Consider the following 22406-nt stretch of genomic DNA (forward strand, 5'->3'; position numbering starts at 1 on the left):
GGTGCGGTGCTGGGAAGGGAACAGTTTGGGGAGGCTGAACAGGGCGATGGGGGGCAGTTGGAGGAGGCTGAAGGGGACATTTGGGGGGAGGTTGAAGGGGGCAATGGGTTGAAGGAGGCTGGGGCAGAGTGGCAGTTGTGGGGGCTTCTCATCCCCATGGGAGGGGAGGAGGAAGAGGAGCTGCCCTTGTATCAGAAGCTGTTTCCTATTAGAACTTGCAACTTCACTGTTCCTGAGCAGAGTCCTGTGATCAAAGGGGAACTAGATGGGTTCATGGAGGACAGGTCCATCAATGGCTGCTAGCCGGGATGGGCAGGGATGTGTCCCTAGCCTCTGTCTGTCAGAAGCTGGGAATTGGGCAACAGGGGATGGGTCACTGGATGATTCCTGTCTGTTCATTCCCTCTGGGGCACCTGGCACTGGCCACTGTTGGCAGACAGGACACTGGGCTAGATGGACCTTTGGTCTGACCCAGTCTGGCCGTCCTTATCTTCTAATGTACTTCTCACATGCTCAGTAACATCTGCAAGTTGCTGCCCTCACGTGCCATCAGAATCTGCTCCCTGCAATCAAAGGCAGGGAATATCCCCCTGAAGGGGAGAAATCGGAGGGGAGGGATGGGCAGAGAGACAAATCTGGGATAAGCTCAGGGGTTCAGACTGGGGTGGGGGGCGGTCTGCCCTGCCAGGTAGGTGCAGAAGGGAAAACCCCCAGATAGAGGGAGGCAGAGGGGATAAATTTACGACAGGTGGGGGGAGCCGTCAGCAGCAGTTCCAAACTAGAAGGACTGAGCTGCCGAAGGAGACTTGATTCAGGGAAATAGTTTACACCCTCCCGCCCACCCCCGTGGGCTCTGCTGGCATCAGCTCCTGAGCCAGAGACTGCAGGTGCTACGAGAGATCTGGGGTAAGTGCTGGGGCCTGGCTGGAAAGTGACTCTGCAGAAATGGCTCCTGCTCGCCCCATCTCTGCCCCGAGTGTCTGTCCAGCGCCCCCAGGCTCACCCCCGTTAGCAGTGGCTGTAGCTATTGGCGAGGAAACGCCCACGGGAACGCAGGACAGTGACCGGCTCTTCGTGCAGGAGGGAGAGGGGAGAGACTGGACGGAGCAGCTGGAGCAATCAGTGGGGAGGGAGGTTCTGGGCACCCAGCCTTGCCCAGCTCCATTCTCTGCAGCCCCCCGGGGCAGTGACTTTCCTGGGAGAGGGGAGGGGCAGAGAGAGGAAAAGCCAGTTCCTGCCTCTGCCTGGTCCCTGCACTGCTGGGGGAATGGGCTGTTCTGGGGACAGTGTCGGGGGATCCCCCAAAGAGGCTCCTTTGATTCTGCTCTTTTCTGGCGTTTGGCTCAGAGACTCTTTTCCTGGGATAGTGTAATAGCGTCTGGTGGGTTTAGTCCCGGGGGAGAGGTCGGGTATGTGCTGTAATAGCGTCACTGAGGCTTCTCCCAGCATGGAAGAGTCTAGAGTGTCTGTCTGCAAGGACAGACCCTGGGGGAATCGGGGTGTGAAATGGACTAACACTCATTCAGAAACCTCCCGAACTTCCCTTCTCACCCTGACAGGCTGCAGAATAACGACCCCATTTTGCTCCAGACCGTCGCATCTTCCTAGGGGCCGGGGAAGGGAAATGGCTGTGGTGGATCCAGCTCAGGTAGGAGATTTTGGGGGAGCTGCTGGGGAGGGTTGTTGTAGAAGGGGAGGGTCATGAAATCATAGAGTTCACAGTTCTAAGGAAGGGTAGAAGGGAGTACAGCAAAATAGACACAATGGATTTCAGGAACGCGGATTTTGGTAAGCTCAGAGAGCTGATAGGTAAGGTCCCATGGGAATCAAGACTGAGAGGAAAAACAACTGAGGAGACTTGGGAATTTTTCAAAGGGACACTATTAAGGGCCCAAAAGCAAGCTATTCTGCTGAGTAGGAAAGATAGGAAATGTGGCAAAAGACCTCCTTGGCTTAACCACGAGATCTTGCATGATCTAAAATATAAAAGGAATTATATAAAAAATGGAAACTAGGACAGATTACAAAGGATAAATATAGGCAAACAACACAGGAATGCAGGGGCAAGATTAGAAAGGCAAAGGCACAACATGAGCTCAAACTGGCTACGGGAATAAAGGGAAACAAGAAGCCTTTTTATCAATCCTGTCGGAGAAAAACACAGTTCTCACTCTTTCGTTGGATACAGCAAAGTCCGATACTTTATTCTCTCTCTATCAATTGCATAGAGGGAGAGAGTGCACTAGGACACAGGGTCTCCCACTCCTAGGCAGGTCTCTCCCAGGTAAACAATTACAGCAAGCATTTATACCTTTTGTTACAGACAATAATGAGCAACAGTTGCATTTTGTTCATACATAGGTCATCCTGATATCTTATTTTCCTCACTTGTTTAGACTCTAGTCTACATACAATATTATCTACACAAGGTCGCAACAACTTCCAACACAGTTCTTTCCCACTCGCCTCACACAATCCTCGCTTCTACAAATCCTGCGTTATTAGGGTTACAGTTAGCCTAACTCTTGCTAACAAACTGTCATGCATTGCAATCCCCTTCCTGTCCGTTCTTTCTCAGCTTCCACAATACATTAGAAGCAAGAGGAAGACCAAGGACAGGGAAGGCCCACTGCTCATTGAGGAGTGAGAAACAGTAACAGGAAACTTGGAAATGGCAGAGATGCTTAATGACTTCTTTGTTTTGGTCTTCACCGAGAAGTCTGAAGGAATGACTAACATAGTGAATGCTAATGGGAAGGGGGTAGGTTTAGAAGATAAAATAAAAAAAGAACAAGTTAAAAATCACTTAGAAAAGTTAGATGCCTGCAAGTCACCAGGGCCTGATGAAATGCATCCTAGAATCCTAGGAGCTAATAGAGGAGCTATCTGAGCCTCTAGCTATTCTCTTTGGAAAATCATGGGAGACAGGACAGATTCCAGAAGACTGCAAAAGGGCAAATATAGTGCCAATCTATAAAAAGGGAGATAAAAACAACCCAGGAGACTACAGACCAGTTAGTTTAACTTCTGTGCCAGGGAAGATAATGGAGCAAGTAATCAAGGAAATCATCTGCAAACACTTGGAAGGTGATAAGGTGATAGGGAATAGCCAGCATGGATTTGTAAAGAACAAATCATGTCAAACCAATCTGATAGCTTTCTTTGCTAGGATAACGAGTCTTGTGGATAAGGAAGAAGCGGTGGATGTGGTATACCTAGACTTCAGTAAGGCATTTGATAGGGTCTCGCATGCTATTCTTATCGATAAACTAGGCAAATACAACTTAGATGGGGCTACTATAAGGTGGGTGCATAACTGGCTGGATAACTGTACTCAGAGAGTAGTTATTAATGGTTCCCAATCCTGCTGGAAAGGTATAAAAAGTGGGGTTCAGCAGGGGTCTGTTTTGGGACGGGCTCTGTTCAATATCTTCATCAACGACTTAGATATTGGCATAGGAAGTACGCTTATTAAATTTGCAGATGATACCAAACTGGGAGGGATTGCAACTGCTTTGGAGGACAGGGTCATAATTCAAAATGTTCTGGACAAATTGGAGAAATGGTCTGAGATAAACAAGATGAAGTTTAACAAAGACAAATGCAAAGTGCTCCACTTAGGAAGGAACAATCAGTTTCACTCATACAGAATTGGAAGAGACTGTCTAGGAAGGAGTACGGCAGAAAGGGATCTAGGCGTTATAGTGGACCACAAGCTAAATATGAGTCAACAGTGTGATGCTGTTGCAAAAAAAGCAAACGTGATTCTGGGATGCATTATCAGGTGTGTTGTGAGCAAGACATAAGAAGTCATTCTTGCGCTCTTCTCTGCGCTGGTTAGGCCTCAACTGGAGTATTGTGTCCAGTTCTGGGCACCACATTTCAAGGAAGATGTGGAGAAATTGGAGAGGGTCCAGAGAAGAGCAACAAGAATGATTAAAGGTCTTGAGAACATGACCTATGAAGGAAGGCTGAAAGAATTGGGTTTGTTTAGTTTGGAAAAGAGAAGACTGAGAGGGGACATGATACCAGTTTTCAGGTATCTAAAAGGGTGTCATAAGGAGGAGGGAGAAAACTTGTTCAGTAAACACTGGAATGAACTGCCTAGGGAGGTTGTGGAATCTCCATCTCTGGAGATATTTAAGAGTAGGCTAGATAAATATCTATCCGGGATGGTCTAGACAGTATTTGGTCCTGCCATGAGGGCAGGGGACTGGACTCAGTGACCTCTTGAGGTCCCTTCCAGTCCTAGAATCTATGAATCTATGAAGGAGGCAACAACCTGTCATGTGTGATCTAAGGAGCAGGAAAAGAATCTGGGAATTACCTTTTGTAAAATCTCATCTTCTTTCGAAAACCTGTGGAAATAGCTGATTCAAGAAGTTGTTGACAGATGGATAGTACGCGTCTATCAGCTCCTGGGTTCACTAGCCGCTGTCAACCAAGCAAGTTGGCAGACTGAAGGCAGGGCAAGAATGCTGAACCAGAACGGTCTTTGCTCTTGTCACACACGACATCACAATAAACTTATGCATACACACACACACACACAAACACACACACATACTGACAGAGGCTGGTACCATTAGCAACAGGAATTTTGATTTCTGGGAGGGGCTGCACAAAGGACTGATACTTTGCATGTACAGAATATATCACATTGTACCTGGGGAGTCACAAAGTAGTTTACAAACTTGAATTCAAGGAGCCTGACAGCAGCCCTGAGCAGGACCAGGTGATGGTGGGGCTGTACTGAGGGGTCTGTGAGCTGCAACGGGACGTGCTGGACTGGGTTTCGCTCTGGTGGAGCTGATGAGAGGGTCTGGGGGCCAGTGCATTGGAGGAGGGGCTGTCACCCCAGTGGCTGAAGCCCGGAGCACTGACCCCCTCACCCCTCTTGTGGCTGAAGTCCAGAGCCCCAACATCCCTCCCTGCCCTCCTGTGGATGAGTCGCAGAGCCCAGACCCTCCCACTCCCCTCCACCTCTCCAGTGGCTGAAGCTTGGAGCCCTGATCCCACCCAATGGCAGCCGAAGACCAGGTCTCTTCCCTTCATCTCTCTTGGTGGCTTGAGCTTGGACCACAAGCCCGGAGTCCTCCCTCCCCGCCTCCGCCCTGGGTGCTATAGCCCAGATCCTGGAGTCTCTACCCAGTTGTGGGAGACCAGAGCCCCAAACCTAGAGCTCCCCCTCCATCGATCAAGCCTGGAACCCTGAGCCCATCCCCACCCCCGGGAGTTGTTTCGGAAGATGATACACGCCTAAGTAGGGCCCTATGAAATCTCTTTTTTTATTGGGGAGTTTCCAATTTAGTATTTGTCTTTTCCATTTCTTAAAAATTAATTCCGTCTTCATGGTTTTTGTGTTAATCACAATTGTTTGATACACTGACCACAGTTAAGTGGCTTTACTATAAATGCATACAAATGTTCAGAAATGGCTTGCAAGGGGAGAAACTGATTTTACTAAAAGAATCCTACAATTTAAACAAAACTTCCTGCAGATGCCCAGAGTATGGTAAAAGTGACATTTTTAACTCACCTTTTAAAGTAGCCGTCAGTAACACGACCAACTGACATTGCTGAACAGTGACACTACAGTCCACAGCAGTGCGTGTGTGCATGGGGGAGGGAGGTTGTGGGGGAGTGGAGTGTGTGTGTGTGTGTGTGTGTGTGTGTTGGGGGAGAGTATGTATGGGTGTGTTGGGGAGTGGGGGAGGAGTGTGAGTGTGTGGGTGGAAGTTTATGGGGCGCAGTGGAGGTGAGTGTGTGGGTGGGGGGTGGGGGTGGAAGTTTGTGGGGGGCAGTGGAGGTGAGTGTAAGTTGGGGGTGTGTGTGGGTGGAAGTTTGTGGGGGCAGTGGAGGTGAGTGTGGGGGTGGCCGTGGGTGGAAGTTTGTGGGGGCAGTGGAGATGAGTGTGTGGGTGTGTGTGGGTGGAAGCTTATGGGGGCAGTGGAGATGAGTGTGTGGGTGGGGGTGGGTGGAAGTTTGTGGGGGCAGTGGAGGTGAGTGTGTCGGTGGGGTGGGGGTGGGTGGAAGTTTGTGGGGGCAGTGGAGATGAGTGTGTGGGTGTGTGTGGGTGGAAGTTTATGGGGGCAGTGGAGGTGAGTGTGTGGGTGCGTGGAAGTTTGTGGGGGCAGTGGAGGTGAGTGTGGGGGTGGGTGGAAGTTTGTGAGGGCAGTGGAGGTGAGTGTGAGGGTGGGGGTGGGGGTGGGTGGAAGTTTGTGGGGGCAGTGGAGGTGAGTGTGGGGGTGGGGGTGGGTGGAAGTTTTTGGGGGTAGTGGAGGTGAGTGTGGGGGTGGCCGTGGGTGGAAGTTTGTGGGGGCAGTGGAGATGAGTGTGTGGGTGTGTGTGGGTGGAAGCTTATGGGGGCAGTGGAGATGAGTGTGTGGGTGGGGGTGGGTGGAAGTTTGTGGGGGCAGTGGAGGTGAGTGTGTCGGTGGGGTGGGGGTGGGTGGAAGTTTGTGGGGGCAGTGGAGATGAGTGTGTGGGTGTGTGTGGGTGGAAGTTTATGGGGGCAGTGGAGGTGAGTGTGTGGGTGCGTGGAAGTTTGTGGGGGCAGTGGAGGTGAGTGTGAGGGTGGGGGTGGGGGTGGGTGGAAGTTTGTGGGGGCAGTGGAGGTGAGGGTGGGGGTGGGTGGAAGTTTGTGGGCGCAGTGGAGGTGAGTGTGTGGGTGGAAGTTTGTGGGGGCAGTGGAGGTGAGGGTGGGGGTGGGTGGAAGTTTGTGGGCGCAGTGGAGGTGAGTGTGACTGTGTGTGTTGGGGCAGTCAGGAGGCCGGGGGAGCTGGAGCTGCCTGAGCAGGGCTGAGCTGAGGGGAGAGGAGCAGCCCAGGGAGCCGCGTGGGGGGCAGAGCAGCAGCAGCCGTGTGGGGGCAGAGTGGGGCTGGGGCTGGAGCTCTCTGGAGCCAGGTGCGGGGAGCAGCTGGGCAGAGTGTGGGGGTCCCTGGGCAGCGGGCCCCACCAGTCAAGAGGTCTTGCAGGCCGCATTGGGAGGGGTACTGTAACCCCCGCGGGGGGGAGGGGCCCTGCCATGTAGACCCTGAGGGCGTGTGTCCACCGCCAGAGCGAGTGTCCGACCCGCGGCGTCCCTGCAGCACAGCCAGGGCCTGGCCAGGGACCTGGGACATGTGAGGGACAGACTGTGAACTGTCCTGACACTCCAGCCACAGCTGTTTGGGGTCCCCCGTGCCACAGAGCGGGATGACGGCTTTTCCTTTCACCTTCCCCAGTTTCTCCTTGTTTTTAATGACTTGCTGTTTAATAACTTGTGTTTGCTTTGAACTATATGCGATGATCAATGGGTCAGGGAAGCGTCCGGAGCAGAGAGAGTACCCCGGAGTGGAGACACCCGAGCCCTGTCCTAAGTACAACAACCAGATTGGGGGTCGAGCCCCAGGAATCCTGGGCCCAGCCTTGTCTGGGTTACGATGACTCTGCCACACGAGAGTAGAAGGGGTGTCCTGGAGTCAGGCGGGACTCTGGGTGAAGGGAGTGGGAGCGAGGACTCAGATCCTTTCGCCAGCCAATTCCACAGGGGTAGTGTATGAGCCAGGAAAGGTCCCCATGATAGCGGGACTATTCCCCCGCTTACATAGGCCTGGACACAGAATGCCTTTAGCTGTGGATTGCACTGCAGATCTGATTGGCTGTAAATCCTGTATACCTCTGGCAACATGAGACCGCATGAACTGGTCCTTTCCTATGGTCTGGCTCTGGTGAGGTAAGACTAAAAGGTCTTTTCACAGTTGGACCAGGACAGTCTCTGGGGAGTGCATTATTCTCCTCAGCACTTCCATTCTGTAGTGCCCTGACAGCAAGATCCCAGGTGAATGTGTGGGTTACTCTCCTTGGCAGGGTCAGGTTTTCTGTTCAGTTTTTAATGACTGAAATGCTTTTCTCTTCTTTGTAACCTAGGCACCTGGTTGGACTCCAATCGCAGAGCAGAAGCAGAAAATAGTCACCATTCCCCGGAGATGCCCAGCTAAAGAGGGAACTTTTCAGTAAGAGCTCCCTGCTGGTTCACACATGCATGTAGACAGCGTCCATGCGGATGTCTGTCTGTGAGGTTTCTCTGTCTGTTCTGTCAAATGTTTGCCTACTTGTTTTCTGGCTGGTGCCGGCTGAAAGGATTTCGTATCCGAGGAAGGACGTATCCTCCTGGTTAGCAAACAAACAAAGCAGCACATTTCATGTCCAGATTATATTTAGTCATAAATCGACATTGTGATGGTTCCCCACCAAGGAAAGTTACCCCGTCTTTAGGAAAATGACTGAAGTACGAATGCCAAACACAATTCCAATACAGGATTCAAAGCAAAGTTTTCTGCATGGTGATTAAAGGCTTTAATTTAAATCAGTCCACCCTGAGGTGAGCAATTAAGGTTGTTATTTTCACTGAAGACAGTTGAGGTCTAAGCCCTTGGTTCTGTCTGAATGGAAATTCGTTCCATTTACTAATCTGGTTTCAGGAGCATTGTGTGGGGTGCAAGGAGAGGCCAGTGCCATGAGGACAGATGGCTTTGGATGTAAAGGTCGCCGGCAGCACCTGTAACACCTCCCCCCCAACGTGCCCTCGCTTGTCCTGGCTCTGGAGCTGCGGCTGGAGCGGGGCTCGGGTCAAACCCTTTGGCGCTGAAGCCCAGTGTTGACATCTCGCTCTTGGGGGCCCAGATTGACCCAACCGCAATCCCCGCGCGGGGGGAGGGGGGGCCAGCTCTGTCTCCCGTAGCCGTGGGGAGCGTCTCGGGGAGAAGCGGATGCTGGCATTGGGATTTTACACAAAGACCTTTCAGAAGAGCCCCAGGCAGTGTCTGAGCTGGCTCGGATGAGGCAGCAAGGGGCAACGCAGCCTGAGCCAGTGAAACTGCCAATCCCCCAGGGAGCAGTGGAAGCAGGCCCAAGCCGTAGCAAAGAGCGGTTCCTGCGGGAGACGGGAAGCAGGCAGATGGCAGCTCTGTGGGACAGAGAGTGTCTGTTTGTTCTGTATGTGGACGGCACCTGGCACAATGGGGCTGGTCCCTGAGTGGGGCCTGTACACAATGCTAATAAAAGAAGGGGATTTGTTGGGTTACTCTAAATCCCGAGTGGAAAGGTGGAGGTGACAGGGGCAAGCCCTGGACAGACGGGATCTGCCCAACCAGGGCAGCATGTGCAGGACAGGGAAGGGGAAAGGCCATTGGAAGTGTTTCCACAGAAGCAAAAAAATCAGGGAACCAGCCCAACCATGGTGGAGTGAGGCTGTTCCCTGGGCTAGATCTCCACAGACAGCAGTCATGGGCAGGCTGGGAGGGATGGCCTGGATTCACTTTGGATTGGCTCCAGTGTAAATGAGACGAGAATTGTCCCAGAAGGGCCCAGATACAAGAGTGACAGACACTGTAGGTGGAGCCTGTTCAACTTTGTAATTAACAATCTGGAAGTACATATAAAATCACTGCTGATAAAGTCTGTGGCTAGCACAGCTTGGAAGAGTGGTAAATAATGCTAATGATGGGGCAGTTGTACAGAGCAGCCTGGATGGGTTTGGTAAAGTGGGATTAGTAAAACAAATGCAGTTTAATACAGCCAAAAGCCAGGCCCTATAGCTGGGAACGGAGGCTGGTGGCCACACCTAGAGCCTAGGGAAATGTAGCCTGGAAAGCAGGGACTATGAAAAGGATTTAGGGTCATAGACGAGAAACAGCTGAACCTGAACTTCTGTGAGCTGCTTTTAGGTTAAGCCTGCAGCTTTGGGCAAGTAATTCAGACCCTGGGTCTGTGTTGGAGCAGACAGGCGTGTCTGGCTCAACAAGACAGGGTTCTCGGATCCTGAGCTGCCAGGGCAGGAAAGCAGGGGCAGAAGTAGTCTTGGCACATCGGTTGACAGCTCCCAAGGGGCTTTCTGTGATCCAACCCGTCACAAGGGACAAAACACTCCAATCCCTCCCGGTGGGAGGAGCCAGGTTTGCTCTTCAAATTCTGTCCTTGGTAAATGTCCAGGTCTGGGAATGTCCCACAACAGCATTTCTAATGGGAAGCTGGCTGCAGAACAATGAAACTGCTGACAGCTCCTATGCAGGAGGGGTAGGAATTCAGTCATAGAATCATAGAATATCAGGGTTGGAAGGGACCTCAAGAGGTCATCTAGTCCAACCCCCTGCTCAAAGCAGGACCAATTCCCAACTAAATCATCCCAGCCAGGGCTTTGTCAAGCCGGGCCTTAAAAACCTCCAAGGAAGTGTAACCCTTCTGCCCATCTAAGTTGGCAGCAACAAGGGCCGGATTCTGTATCTAGGGGTTCCGTTTCAATAACACAATGCAAAACCGGCTCGAGCCCCCACCCAGTGACCTGGGACAATTACATACCACCCCCTGGGCGCCTCTAAGAGGCAATACTTCCCCTCTCGCAAGCACAGAGTCTGAGTGTAACAGAAAATGTTTAATAACATGAGGTAAACAACATCAGCATTAAATTGGAAAAAACACCACAACTAGAGTTCTTAGATGAAACCATGAGCTAAGACCCACCCCAGCAAATTGGGCCGTGTCCTCTCCCGTTGGTTCTTGAAACCAGGGACCCAAGAATCACCAAAGTCCCAAAAGTCCACCAATCCCAAAGTCTCTTGGGTCCAGCAACCCAAGAATCACAAAAGTCCCAAAAGTCCGACAACCCCCCAAAGTCTCGGTCCATGATCAGTGCAGCCCCAGAGTTCAAAGGGGGGGGGTGTGAGCAGGGTGTTAAGGGGCACCTTACGTGATCCGAGGCCAACTGGCTGCTTCTCCGTGGGGTTCCACCGCAGCCTTCACCACAAACTGCTCCACTCCACCCGCAGTCCCACTCCTGCCGTCCCACGAACTGCTCTGGCAGCCGCGCCGCTCCGCTCCGCTCACCGACCTGTGAGCCGTGCCGCTCCGCTCCAGCTGTCCCTTGGGCCGCTCCCACAAGGCTCTGCTCTGCTAGCTGCTCCTCCAGCCGCTCCGCTCACCGACCTGTGAGCCGCTCCGCTCCGCTAAGCTAAGTTAGCTTAGCAATAGCTTCAGGCTCCCCCACTAGTTAACACAGCCTCAGTGATCTCAGCTCTTAAATAGCTTTAGCTCTTTTGTGATTTCAGCTCTTAGTGATTTCAGCTAATAGTAGGGGAGCCCCAGTGCTGGTGCACTATTGGCCCAACGTGAACTCAGCTCAGCAGTCTGTAACTAGACTCCTAAGGGAATCAAAGTTAGCTCTGACATTCAACAGTGGAGAGAGGAGATAGTGCAATTGGTGTTTCAACCCCTCAGGAAGGGGCCATCCCATCAGGTACAAATACCTGTCCCCATCCTCTCTCCATTCATGGGGTTTTGTAACCCATGCCCCTTGACAAGCAAATGCTACTTAGGTAATGGTGAATGACTCACTCAGTCCTTCTGTCATACAACAGTTCCACTGGCCTTGATTCACAGAATCAGGGTAACAAAACTTTATTCTTCCTGCCCTAATAACAGAGAAACTGGGGATCCCACACCAGCCAAAGTAACCACTTTGAGTTGCTGTGGTTTCATGCCAGGCGAGTGGGTGTGCCTATGCAAACAAGATCAGCCCCTGGAGTTCTTTTCCACACTCGCCATAATTCACCACCAGGTGTCAGGGTAGAGCTCATCCTGACTCTGCTTACAGAAGGAGATTCCACCACCAGTCTCTGTGTTCTGTCAGTGCAGCTAGAGCAATAGGAAAACCTCACCAGTCACTGTAGCAACTGTCTACTCCAAAGTACTACAGGTGTATTTTAAGTGTAGACAGCCTGAGAGTGAGACCAGATCTACCTCCAGTTGGCACTAGGGATGCACAAGCACTGAGACTACAGCAACGACAACAGTTCAATGCTTCCGGAGTTGGTAGGATTCAAACCTACGTAGGAAAGCCCCAAGGGATTTCTAGTCCAGCACCTTAATCCCTCAGCCACAGCTACCTCATGGCCACTGGCCTCCCTACACTGTGATTCTCTTCTCAGTGAATTATCACTTCACATTGTTTGCTCAGACCAGCCTCCCCGGCCCACGGACTGCTGTGCGGGGCTGTAGACAGAAGGAATTCCTGCCCATTTCTCTTCCGGCTGGAGCAGGATTGGAGTGTGTTTGTGTTAATGACATCGCTGTAGATTGTTGTTCGTTCCCCATCTTGACAATTCAAACAGTCCCTTTCCCATTTAGATCTCCAGCATCTTGTTCCAATAGCAGGGGTCCACTTTTCTCTGGGGCACTGACATGTTTCAGGGGGTTGGTGAGTGAACTCAGCCTTGCATTCCGTCCTTGATGGGGCGGAACAAGGGTGGACAGTTTTGTTGGGTCAGAAAGTTGGCAACCCTAGATCCAGGGGAAACAAACACCCAATGAGGCTGGCCAGGGGCAGGACATCAGCTTGGAGGGGAGGGGAGGGGAGGGGTGGGGGTGGCAGTGACATCACAAAGGCCTGTTTCAGGAACTCGGCCTATTGGGCAAAGGTGGTGGGGAGGGGGTGACCTCACAGAGAGACCCTGACATCAGCCGGGCAGGACAGAGGTGCAGGGCCAGGCCAGTCTCTGAGACTCCTCCTGCTTTGCTGCCGCAAGTCTCCTTCGCGAGGTCTCTCCTCGAGGACTGAGAGAGAATTAGGATTCACGGATGTGAGCATGAGGAGGAACCATTGTGGAGTTTTCTCCTTTCCTACCACTGATTGTGCCAAAAACAAACTTCCCTTTTACAAGGTAAGAGGCCCAGAGAGGTTTGGAACCTGTTCAATCTGATCCCCCTGGTGCAGGCAGCATTCTAGGCCCAGAAAACACTGGCTTAAAGTGGCCAAATTTGATTTCCTGCCTAGGACTTTGACGCTTGGAATCCCTGGGGACATTGGGGTTTATCCTTTTTGGTTTCTCTTTTCCTCTTTCCTCCCTCCTTTCTCCTCTTCTCTTGCTTCTTCTTCCCCTTTCCCCGGCTTCCCTCCCTCTACCAAGGAGGGGTGTGTGTGGAGTGTGGATGGGGTGGGAGGTGCTCTCATTGCAGGAGGTCCTCACAAAGAGGTGGGGCTGGATTTGAGAGTGATCCCCTCTGATGGTGACCTGGGCCGTCCTTTGGGACATCTGGTGAGACCTCTCAGCCTCCCTCCCCTCAGAGTCTCAGTGCTGATTGGCCGAGCAGGGGGCTATCAACAGCTCAGGTCGTTTTGGTCTCTTTTCAAATCAGGCAAATAAGTCACAACCAATCCAATGTATGGGATTAATCTTGCTGCTTCTCTCCATTAATTGTCTCTTAGCAGGTCAGGATTTCCTCTAGTGGTCGAGGTCTTCTAAAATACTGGCTGAATAATTACTATGAAACACTGTTGGTCTGTAGCTCACTTGAGAGCACTTTATTCTGATCAGTCACTGTATGAAATTCAAGATGTCACAGATAGTTGAAAGACAGGAGCAGTGTTTCCTCACATTTTTTATGTCCGTGTGCGGAATGAATTTTGGGATGTGCACCAATATGTGCAATTTTGTTATGTGACACATCACCTGTATATTGCTGCACATCAGAAAATTCATTCTGCACATGGACGGTGTGTGGCAGGGGTGAGGCTGAAGGGTTCGGAGTGTGGGAGGGGGCTGAAGTGGGGCAGAGGTTTGGGGTGTGGGCTCTGGGGTGGGGCTGGGAATGAGGGGTTCAAGGCTAGGGGAGAGGGTTGGGGTGCAGGGGGCTGAGGGCTCCAGCTGGAGGTGTGGGCTCTGGGGTGGGGCTGGGAATGAGGGGCTCAGGGCTAGGGCAGAGGGTTGTGGTGCAGGGGGGTGAGCGCTCTGGCTGGGGGTGTGGGCTCTGGGGTGGGGCTGGAAATGAGGGGCTCAGGGCTAGGGTAGATGGTTGGGGTGCAGGGGAGTGAGGGGTCCAGCTGGGGGTGTGGGCTCTGGGGTGGGGATGAGAATGAGGGGTTAGGGCTAGGGCAGAGGATTGAGGTGCAGGGGGGTGAGGGCTCTGGCTGTGGGTGTGGGCTCTGGGGTGGGGCTGGGAATGAGGGGCTCAGGGGCTGGAGCAGAGGGTTGGGGTGCAGGGGGCTGAGGGCTCCAGCTGGGGGTGTGAGCTCTGGGATGGAGCTGGGAATGAGGGGTTTGGGGAGCAGGTTGCCCCAGGGAGACAGGACTCCCCCCAGCCCTCTCTCACCATAGCAGCTCAGGGCTAGGTGAGAGAGCACCTGTCTCCTGGCCGCAGCACCTCTGGTGGGGCTTGGCTGGGGCTGAGGGACTTATTTTTCCTAAGTCAAAACGGGGAAGGGAAGGAGTTATGCTTCAGTTTTTACCTTATAAACTTTGGTCCTGTCTAATATACAAGATGCTATGGGAATAAGACACCATGTCATGTAGTGACATCACAAGAGCAGAGGCTGTGAGAACTGCAGCAATCGAGAGGGCAGGGGATTTAGAGTCAGATTGCTTCAAATGCTGTATTCCTTGGCTGGCATTTAACAGCAACGCTTAGCTAACAGAATGGAGAAAGGAATTCTCTGCTAAAGATTCAACCTGCCTCTTTGGCCAACTCCACCCCTTCCCTGAACACAGTGTGCTCAGAACAACACTCCCCCCCCCACCCCACAAGCCCACAGCTGGGTGCCCAGCACAAAGCAAGGGAGGGGGTACTTTGGCTTGTTTTATTTTTACTTTGCAAAAGGTTTTTTCAAAAGCATTTTCTGCCCTTGTTTCCTATGGTAAGGAAGCAAATGGTTGTGGGGAAAGGAACCTGAGAGTGGTGGAGCCAGGGCAGTGGGGGGAAGTTGCCGGAGGCTGAAGAGGGCAACGGGGGGCTGAAGGTGACCATGTGCCGTGCGGGGAAGGGAACAGTTTGGGGAGGCTGAACAGGGGGATGGGGGGCAGTTGGAGGAGGCTGAAGGGGGAGATGGGGGAAGGGGACATTTGGGGGGGAGGCTAAAGGGGGCAATGGGTTGAAGGAGGCTGGGGCAGAGAGGCAGTTGCGGGGGCTGCTCATGCCCATGGGAGGGGAGGAGGAAGAGGAGCTGCCCTTGTATCAGAAGCTGTTTCCTATTAGAACTTGCAACTTCACTGTTCCTGAGCAGGGTCCTGTGATCAAAGGACAACTAGATGGGTTCATGGAGGACAGGTCCATCAATGGCTGTTAGCCGGGATGGGCAGAGATGTGTCCCTAGCCTCTGTCTGTCAGAAGCTGGGAATTGGGCAACAGGGGATGGGTCACTGGATGATTCCTGTCTGTTCATTCCCTCTGGGGCACCTGGCACTGGCCACTGTTGGCAGACAGGACACTGGGCTAGATGGACCTTTGGTCTGACCCAGTCTGGCCGTCCTTATCTTCTAATGTACTTCTCACATGCTCAGTAACATCTGCAAGTTGCTGCCCTCACGCGCCATCAGAATCTGCTCCCTGCAATCAAAGGCAGGGAATATCCCCCTGATGGGGAGAAATCGGAGGGGAAGGATGGGCAAAGGGACAAATCTGGGAAAAGCTCAGGGGTTCAGACTGGGGTGGGGGGCGGCCTGCCCTGCCAGATAGGTGCAGAAGGGAAAACCCCCAGATAGAAGGAGGCAGAGGGGATAAAAGTTACGACGGGTGGGGGGAGCTGTCAGCAGCAGTTCCAAACTAGGGTGTGGTGGAGGGTAGAAGGACTTGTGTTCCTCACTGGATGGTCCATCTCAGCACCCCCTTCCCAGGGGCGGTGGTGTTAAAGGCCCCGGGTGGCCCAGTGCTCAGGTACCGCAGCTCTGCTCTAGCTGAAATGGTGACTGAGCTGCCGAAGGAGACTCGATTCAGGGAAATAGTTTACACCCTCCCCCCACCCACCCCCCTGGGCTCTGATGGCATCAGCTGCTGAGCCAGAGACTGCAGGGTGATACGAGAGATCTGGGGTAAGTGCTGGGGCCTGGCTGGAAAGTGACTCTGCAGAAATGGCTCCTGCTCGCCCCATCTCTGCCCCGAGTGTCTGCGCGGCGCAGAGCTGCTGCCCCAGCTCCCCCAGGCTCACCCCCGTTAGCAGTGGCTGTACCTATTGGCGAGGAAACGCCCACGGGAACGCAGGACAGTGACCGGCTCTTCGTGCAGGAGGGAGAGGGGAGAGACTGGACGGGGCAGCTGGAGCAATCAGTGGGGAGGGAGGTTCTGGGCACCCAGCCTTGCCCAGCTCCATTCCCTGCAGCCCCCCGGGGCAGTGACTTTCCTGGGAGAGGGGAGGGGCAGAGAGAGGAAAAGCCAGTTCCTGCCTCTGCCTGGTTCCTGCGCTGCTGAGGGAATGGGCTGTTCTGGGGACAGTGTCGGGGGATCCCCCAAAGTGGCTCCTTTGATTCTGCTCTTTTCTGGCGTTTGGCTCAGAGACTCTTTTCCTGGGAGAGTGTAATAGCGTCTGGTGGGTTTAGTCCCCGGGGAGAGGTCGGGTCTGTGCTGTAATAGCGTCACTGAGGCTTCTCCCAGCATGGCAGAGTCTAGAGTGTCTGTCTACAGGGACAGAGCCTGGGGGAATCGGGGTGTGAAATGGACTAACACTCATTCAGAAACCTCCCAAACTTCCCTTCTCACCCTGACAGGCTACAGAATAACGACCCCATTTTGCTCCAGACCGTCCCATTTTCCTAGGGGCCGGGGAAGGGAAATGGCTGTGGTGGATCCAGCTCAGGTAGGAGATTTTGGGGGAGCTGCTGGGGAGGGTTGTTGGAGAGGGGGGAGGGTCATGAAATCATAGAGTTCACAGTTCTAAGGAAGGGTAGAAGGGAGTACAGCAAAATAGAGACAATGGATTTCAGGAAGGTGGATTTTGGTAAGCTCAGAGAGCTGATAGGTAAGGTCCCAGGGGAATCAAGACTGAGGGGAAAAACAACTGAGGAGAGTTGGCAGTTTTTCAAAGGGACAGTATTAAGGGCCCAAAAGCAACCTATTCCGCTGAGTAGGAAAGATAGGAAATGTGGCAAAAGACCTCCTTGGCTTAACCATGAGATCTTGCATGATCTAAAAAATAAAAGGAATCATATAAAAAATGGAAACTAGGACAGATTACAAAGGATAAATATAGGCAAACAACACACGAATGCAGGGGCAAGATGAGAAAGGCAAAGGCATAAAATGTGCTCAAACTGGCTATGGGAATAAAGGGAAACAAGAAGCCTTTTTATCAATCCTGTCGGAGAAAAACACAGTTCTCACTCTTTGGTTGGGTACAGCAAAGTCAGATACTTTATTCTCTCTCTATCAATTGCAAAGAGGGAGAGAGTGCACTAGGACACAGGGTCTCCCCCTCCTAGGCAGGTCTCTCCCAGGTAAACAATTACAGCAAGCATTTATACCTTTTCTTACAGACAATAATGAGCAACCTATGCATTTTCTTTATACATAGGTCATCCTGATATCTTATTTGACTCACTTGTTTAGACTCTAGTCTACATACTATATTAGCTACACAAGGTCGCAACAACTTCTCACACAGTTCTTTCCCACTTGCCTCACACAATCCTCGCTTCTACAAATCTCGCGTTATTAGGGTTACAGTTAGCCTAACTCTTGCTAACAAACTGTCATGCATTGCAATCCTCTTCCTGTCCGTTCTTTCTCTGCTTCCACAATACATTAGAAGCAAGAGGAAGACCAAGGACAGGGTAGGCCCACTGCTCAGTGAGGAGGGAGAAACAGTAACAGGAAACTTGGAAATGGCAGAGATGCTTAATGACTTCTTTGTTTTGGTCTTCACCGAGAAGTCTGAAGGAATGACTAACATAGTGAATGCTAATGGGAAGGGGGTAGGTTTAGAAGATAAAATAAAAAAAGGACAAGTTAAAAATTACTTAGAAAAGTTAGATGCCTGCAAGTCACCAGGGCATGATGAAATGCATCCTAGAATCCTCAAGGAGCTAATAGAGGAGGTATCTGAGCCTCTAGCTATTCTCTTTGGAAAATCATGGGAAACAGGAGAGATTCCAGAAGACTGCAAAAGGGCAAATATAGTGCCCACCTATAAAAAGGGAAATAAAAACAAGGCAGGAAACTACAGACCAGTTAGTTTAACTTCTGTGCCAGGGAGGATAATGGAGCAAGTAATCAACGAAATCATCTGCAAATACTTGGAAGGTGGTAAGGTGATAGGGAATAGCCAGCATGGATTTGTAAAGAACAAATCATGTCAAACCAATCTGATAGCTTTCTTTGCTAGGATACCGAGTCTTGTGGATAAGGGAGAAGCGGTGGATGTGGTATACCTAGACTTCAGTAAGGCATTTGATAGGGTCTCGCATGCTATTCTTATCGATAAACTAGGCAAATACAACTTAGATGGGGCTACTATAAGGTGGGTGCATAACTGGCTGGAAAGTACTCCTGTTCTCTTTGTACTCAGAGAGTAGTTATTAATGGTTCCCAATCCTGCTGGAAAGGTATAACAAGTGGGGTTCCGCAGGGGTCTGTTTTGGGACCGGTTCTGTTCAATATCTTCATCAACGACTTAGATATTGGCATAGAAAGTACGCTATTAAATTTGCAGATGATACCAAACTGGGAGGGATTGCAACTGCTTTGGAGGATAGGGTCATAATTCAAAATGTTCTGGACAAACTGGAGACATAGTCTGAGGTAAATAGGATGACCTGTTAACAAAGACAAATGCACAGTGCTCCACTTAGGAAGGAACAATAAGTTTCACACATACAGAATGGGAAGAGACTGTCTAGGAAGGAGAACGGCAGAAAGGGATCTAGCCGTTAGAGTAGACCACAAGCTAAATATGAGTGAACAGTGTGGTGCTGTTGCCAAAAAAGCAAACATGATTCTGGGATGCATTAACAGGTGTGTTGTGAGCAAGACATAAGAAGTCATGGTCTAAACAGTATTTGGTCCTGCCATGAGGGCAGGGGACTGGACTCAATGACCTCTCGAGGTCCCTTCCTGTCCTAGAATCTATGAAGGAGGCAACAACCTGTCATGTGTGACCTAAGGAGCAGGAAAAGAATCTGGGAATTACCTTTTGTAAAATCTCATCTTCTTCTGAAAACCTGTGGAAATAGCTGATTCAAGAAGTTGTTGACAGATGGATAGTACGCGTCTATCAGCTCCTGGGTTCACTAGCCGTTGTCAACCAAGCAAGTTGGCAGACTGAAGGCAGGGCAAGAATGCTGAACCAGAACGGTCTTTGCTCTTGTCACACATGACATCACAATAAACTTATGCATACACACACACACACACACACACACACAGACACTGACAGAGGCTGGTACCATTAGCAACAGGAATTTTCATTTCTGGGAGGGGCTGACAAAGGATTGATACTTTGCATGTACAGAATATATCACATTGTACCTGGGGAGTCACAAAGTAGTTTAGAAATTTGAATTCAAGGAGCCTGACAGCAGCCCTGACCAGAACCAGGTGAAGGTGGGGCTGTACTTAGGGGTCTGCGAGCTGCAGCGGGACGCGCTGGACTGGGTTTCGCTCTGGTGGAGCAGGTGAGAGGGTCTGGGGGCCAGTGCATTGGGGGAGGGGCTGTCACCCCAGTGGCTGAAGCCCGGAGCACTGACCACCTCACCCCTCTTGTGGCTAAAGTCCAGAGCCCCAACCTCCCTCCCTGCCCTCCTGTGGATGAGTCGCTGAGCCTAGACCCTCCCCCCCCGACTCCCCTCCCCCTCCCCAGCAGCTGAAGCTTGGAGCCCTGATCTCCCCGCCATGGCAGCCGAAGACCAGGTTTCTTCCCTTCATCTCTCTTGGCGGCTTGAGCTTGGACCACAAGCCCGGAGTCCTCCCTCCCCCACTCCGCCCTGGGTGCTATAGCTCGGATCCTGGAGTCTCTACCCAGTTGTGGGAGACCAGAGCCCCAAACCCAGAGCTCCCCCTCCATCGATCAAGCCTGGATCCCTGAGCCCATCCCCACCCCCGGGAGTTGTTTCGGAAGATGGTACACGCCTATGTAGGGCCCTATGAAATCTCTTTTATTATTGGGGAGTTTCCAATATAGTAGTTTCTGTGTTTTGTCCTTTCCATTTCTTAAAAATTAATTCCGTCTTTCTGGTTTTTGTGTTAATCACAAATGTTTGATACGCTGACCACAGTTAAGTAGCTTTACTATAAATGCACAGTAATGTTCAGAAATGGCTTGCAAGGGGAGAAACTGATTTTACTAAAAGAATCCTACAATTTAAACAAAACTTCCTGCAGATGCCCAGAGTACGGGAAAAGTGACATTTTTAACTCACCTTTTAAAGTAGCCGTCAGTAACACGACCAACTGACATTGCTGAACAGTGACACTACAGTCCACAGCAGTGCGTGTGTGCATGGGGGAGGGAGGTTGTGGGGGGAGTGGAGTGTGTGTGTTGGGGGAGAGTAAGTATGGGTGTGTTGGGGAGTGGGGGAGGAGTGTGAGTGTGTGGGTGGAAGTTTATGGGGCGCAGTGGAGGTGAGTGTGTGGGTGGGGGTGGGGGGCCGGCAGTTTGTGGGGGCAGTGGAGGTGAGGGTGGAGGTGGGTGGATGTTTGTGGGGACAGTGGAGATGAGGGTGGGGGTGGGTGGAAGTTTGTGGGGCAGTGGAGGGGAGGGGGGGTGGGGGTGGGTGGAAGTTTGTGGGGGCAGTGGAGGTGAGTTTGGGGGTGGGTGGAAGTTTGTGGGGGCAGTGGAGGGGAGGGTGGGGGAAGTTTGTGGGGGCAGTGGAGGTGAGTGGGGGTGGGTGGAAGTTTGTGGGGGCAGTGGAGGTGAGTGTGGGGGTGGGTGGAAGTTTGTGGGGGCAGTGGAGATGAGTGTGGGGGTGGGTGGAAGTTTGTGGGGGCAGTGGAGGTGAGTGTGGGGGTGGGTGGAAGTTTGTGGGGGCAGTGGAGGTGAGTGTGGGGGTGGGTGGAAGTTTGTGGGGGCAGTGGAGGGGAGGGTGGGGGAAGTTTGTGGGGGCAGTGGAGGTGAGGGTGGGGGTGGGTGGAAGTTTGTGGGGGCAGTGGAGGGGAGGGTGAGGGTGGGTGGAAGTTTGTGGGGGCAGTGGAGGGGAGTGTGGGGGTGGGTGGAAGTTTGTGGGGGCAGTGGAGATGAGTGTGTGGGTGGGTGGAAGTTTGTGGGGGCAGTGGAGGTGAGTGTGGGGGTGGGGGGAAGTTTGTGGGGGCAGTGGAGGTGGGGGTGACTGTGTGTGGGGGGCAGTGAGGAGGCCGGGGGTCCCGTCCTCCGTGTGAGCTGGAGCTGCCTGAGCAGGGCTGAGCTGAGGGGGGAGGAGCAGCCCAGGGAGCTCTGTCTCCCGTGGCCGTGGGGAGCGTCTCGGGGAGAAGCGGCCCCGGGTGCAGCGGGGGGACCGGGACCGAGCACAGCGACGGGCCGGGGGGCGATGTCCTGGGGCTGAAAGTGCCACTTAGACCCGACCGGGCACCGCCCTCGCCCCCAGCCCCGCCCCGCTCCGACCCCGCCCCCAGCCCCGCCCAGCTCTGCCCCGCCCCGCTCTGTCCCGGGGGCTCGGCCTCTGCCCTGATCGCTCTGCCCCACCCCGCAGCCGCCACAGGCCCCGCCCACTGCGACCTCTTTTCGCCTCCCTAGTGCCCGCGCCCCTGAAACTCCTCTACCTAGGCTGACTCCGGAAGCGGAAGTGAGTGCGGAGCTCAGGACGCCATTAGGAGAAGGTCAGAGGCGCCAGAAGGTGGGGCGGGGCGGGGCCGTTGCGTGCGGCTTTGCCAGCCCCGGTGCATTGTGGGATTCCTCCTCCCTCCCAGCGAGTTTTTGCTGTTCTTAGTCACCTGTTGCCCGCGCGCCACAATGAGCCCGGCCCCGCCCCCGCGCCTGAATCTGAGCCCGTGGGGCCTCCTCAGCCCCCGCCATTCCCTCCCCCACCGGCTCCCTAGAGCCGTGACATCCCCCTCAGCCCCCAACCTGCCCCTTCCGCCCCTGCCCCAGCCCCCCATCCACCCCCTGCGCCCCGCCCTGTGCCCGTGGGGAACCCTCAGCCCCCGCATCCCCTCCCCCACTTGCTCCCTAGAGCCCCGACATCCCCCTCAGCCCCCATCCCGTCCCCCACCTGCTCCCTAGAGCCCCGACATCCTCCTCAGCCCTCCAACCTGCCCCGTCCCCCCTGCCCCCCCCACCCCCTTGTCCCCTCCCCCACCCGCTCCCTGCTCCCTAGACTCGTGACATCCCCCTCAGCCCCCAACCTGCCCCGTCCCCACCAACCACCCACTGCGCCCAGGCCCGCCCTGTGCCTGTGGGGACCCCTCAGCGCCCCCATCCCCTCCCCCACCCACTCCCTGTTCTGTAGGGCCCTGACCTTCTCTTCAGCCCCCCCAACCTGCCCCGTCCCTGGACCTCCCCAGCCCCCCCTCCACCCCCAGCCCTGCCCTGCGCCCATGGGGACCCCTCAGTCCTGCTCCCCAAACTCCCCCTAGTTCACCCTCAGCCCCCCGTCATCCCCTAGTGCTCCTCTCCCCCACCTTGTCCTCTCTCCTTGGCCTTTCCCTTTGCCCTGCCAATGTGCTGCCTCCCTCAG

Source organism: Chrysemys picta, chromosome 17, assembly GCF_011386835.1.
Source record: "Chrysemys picta bellii isolate R12L10 chromosome 17, ASM1138683v2, whole genome shotgun sequence".
Classification (NCBI taxonomy): Eukaryota; Metazoa; Chordata; order Testudines; family Emydidae; genus Chrysemys; species Chrysemys picta.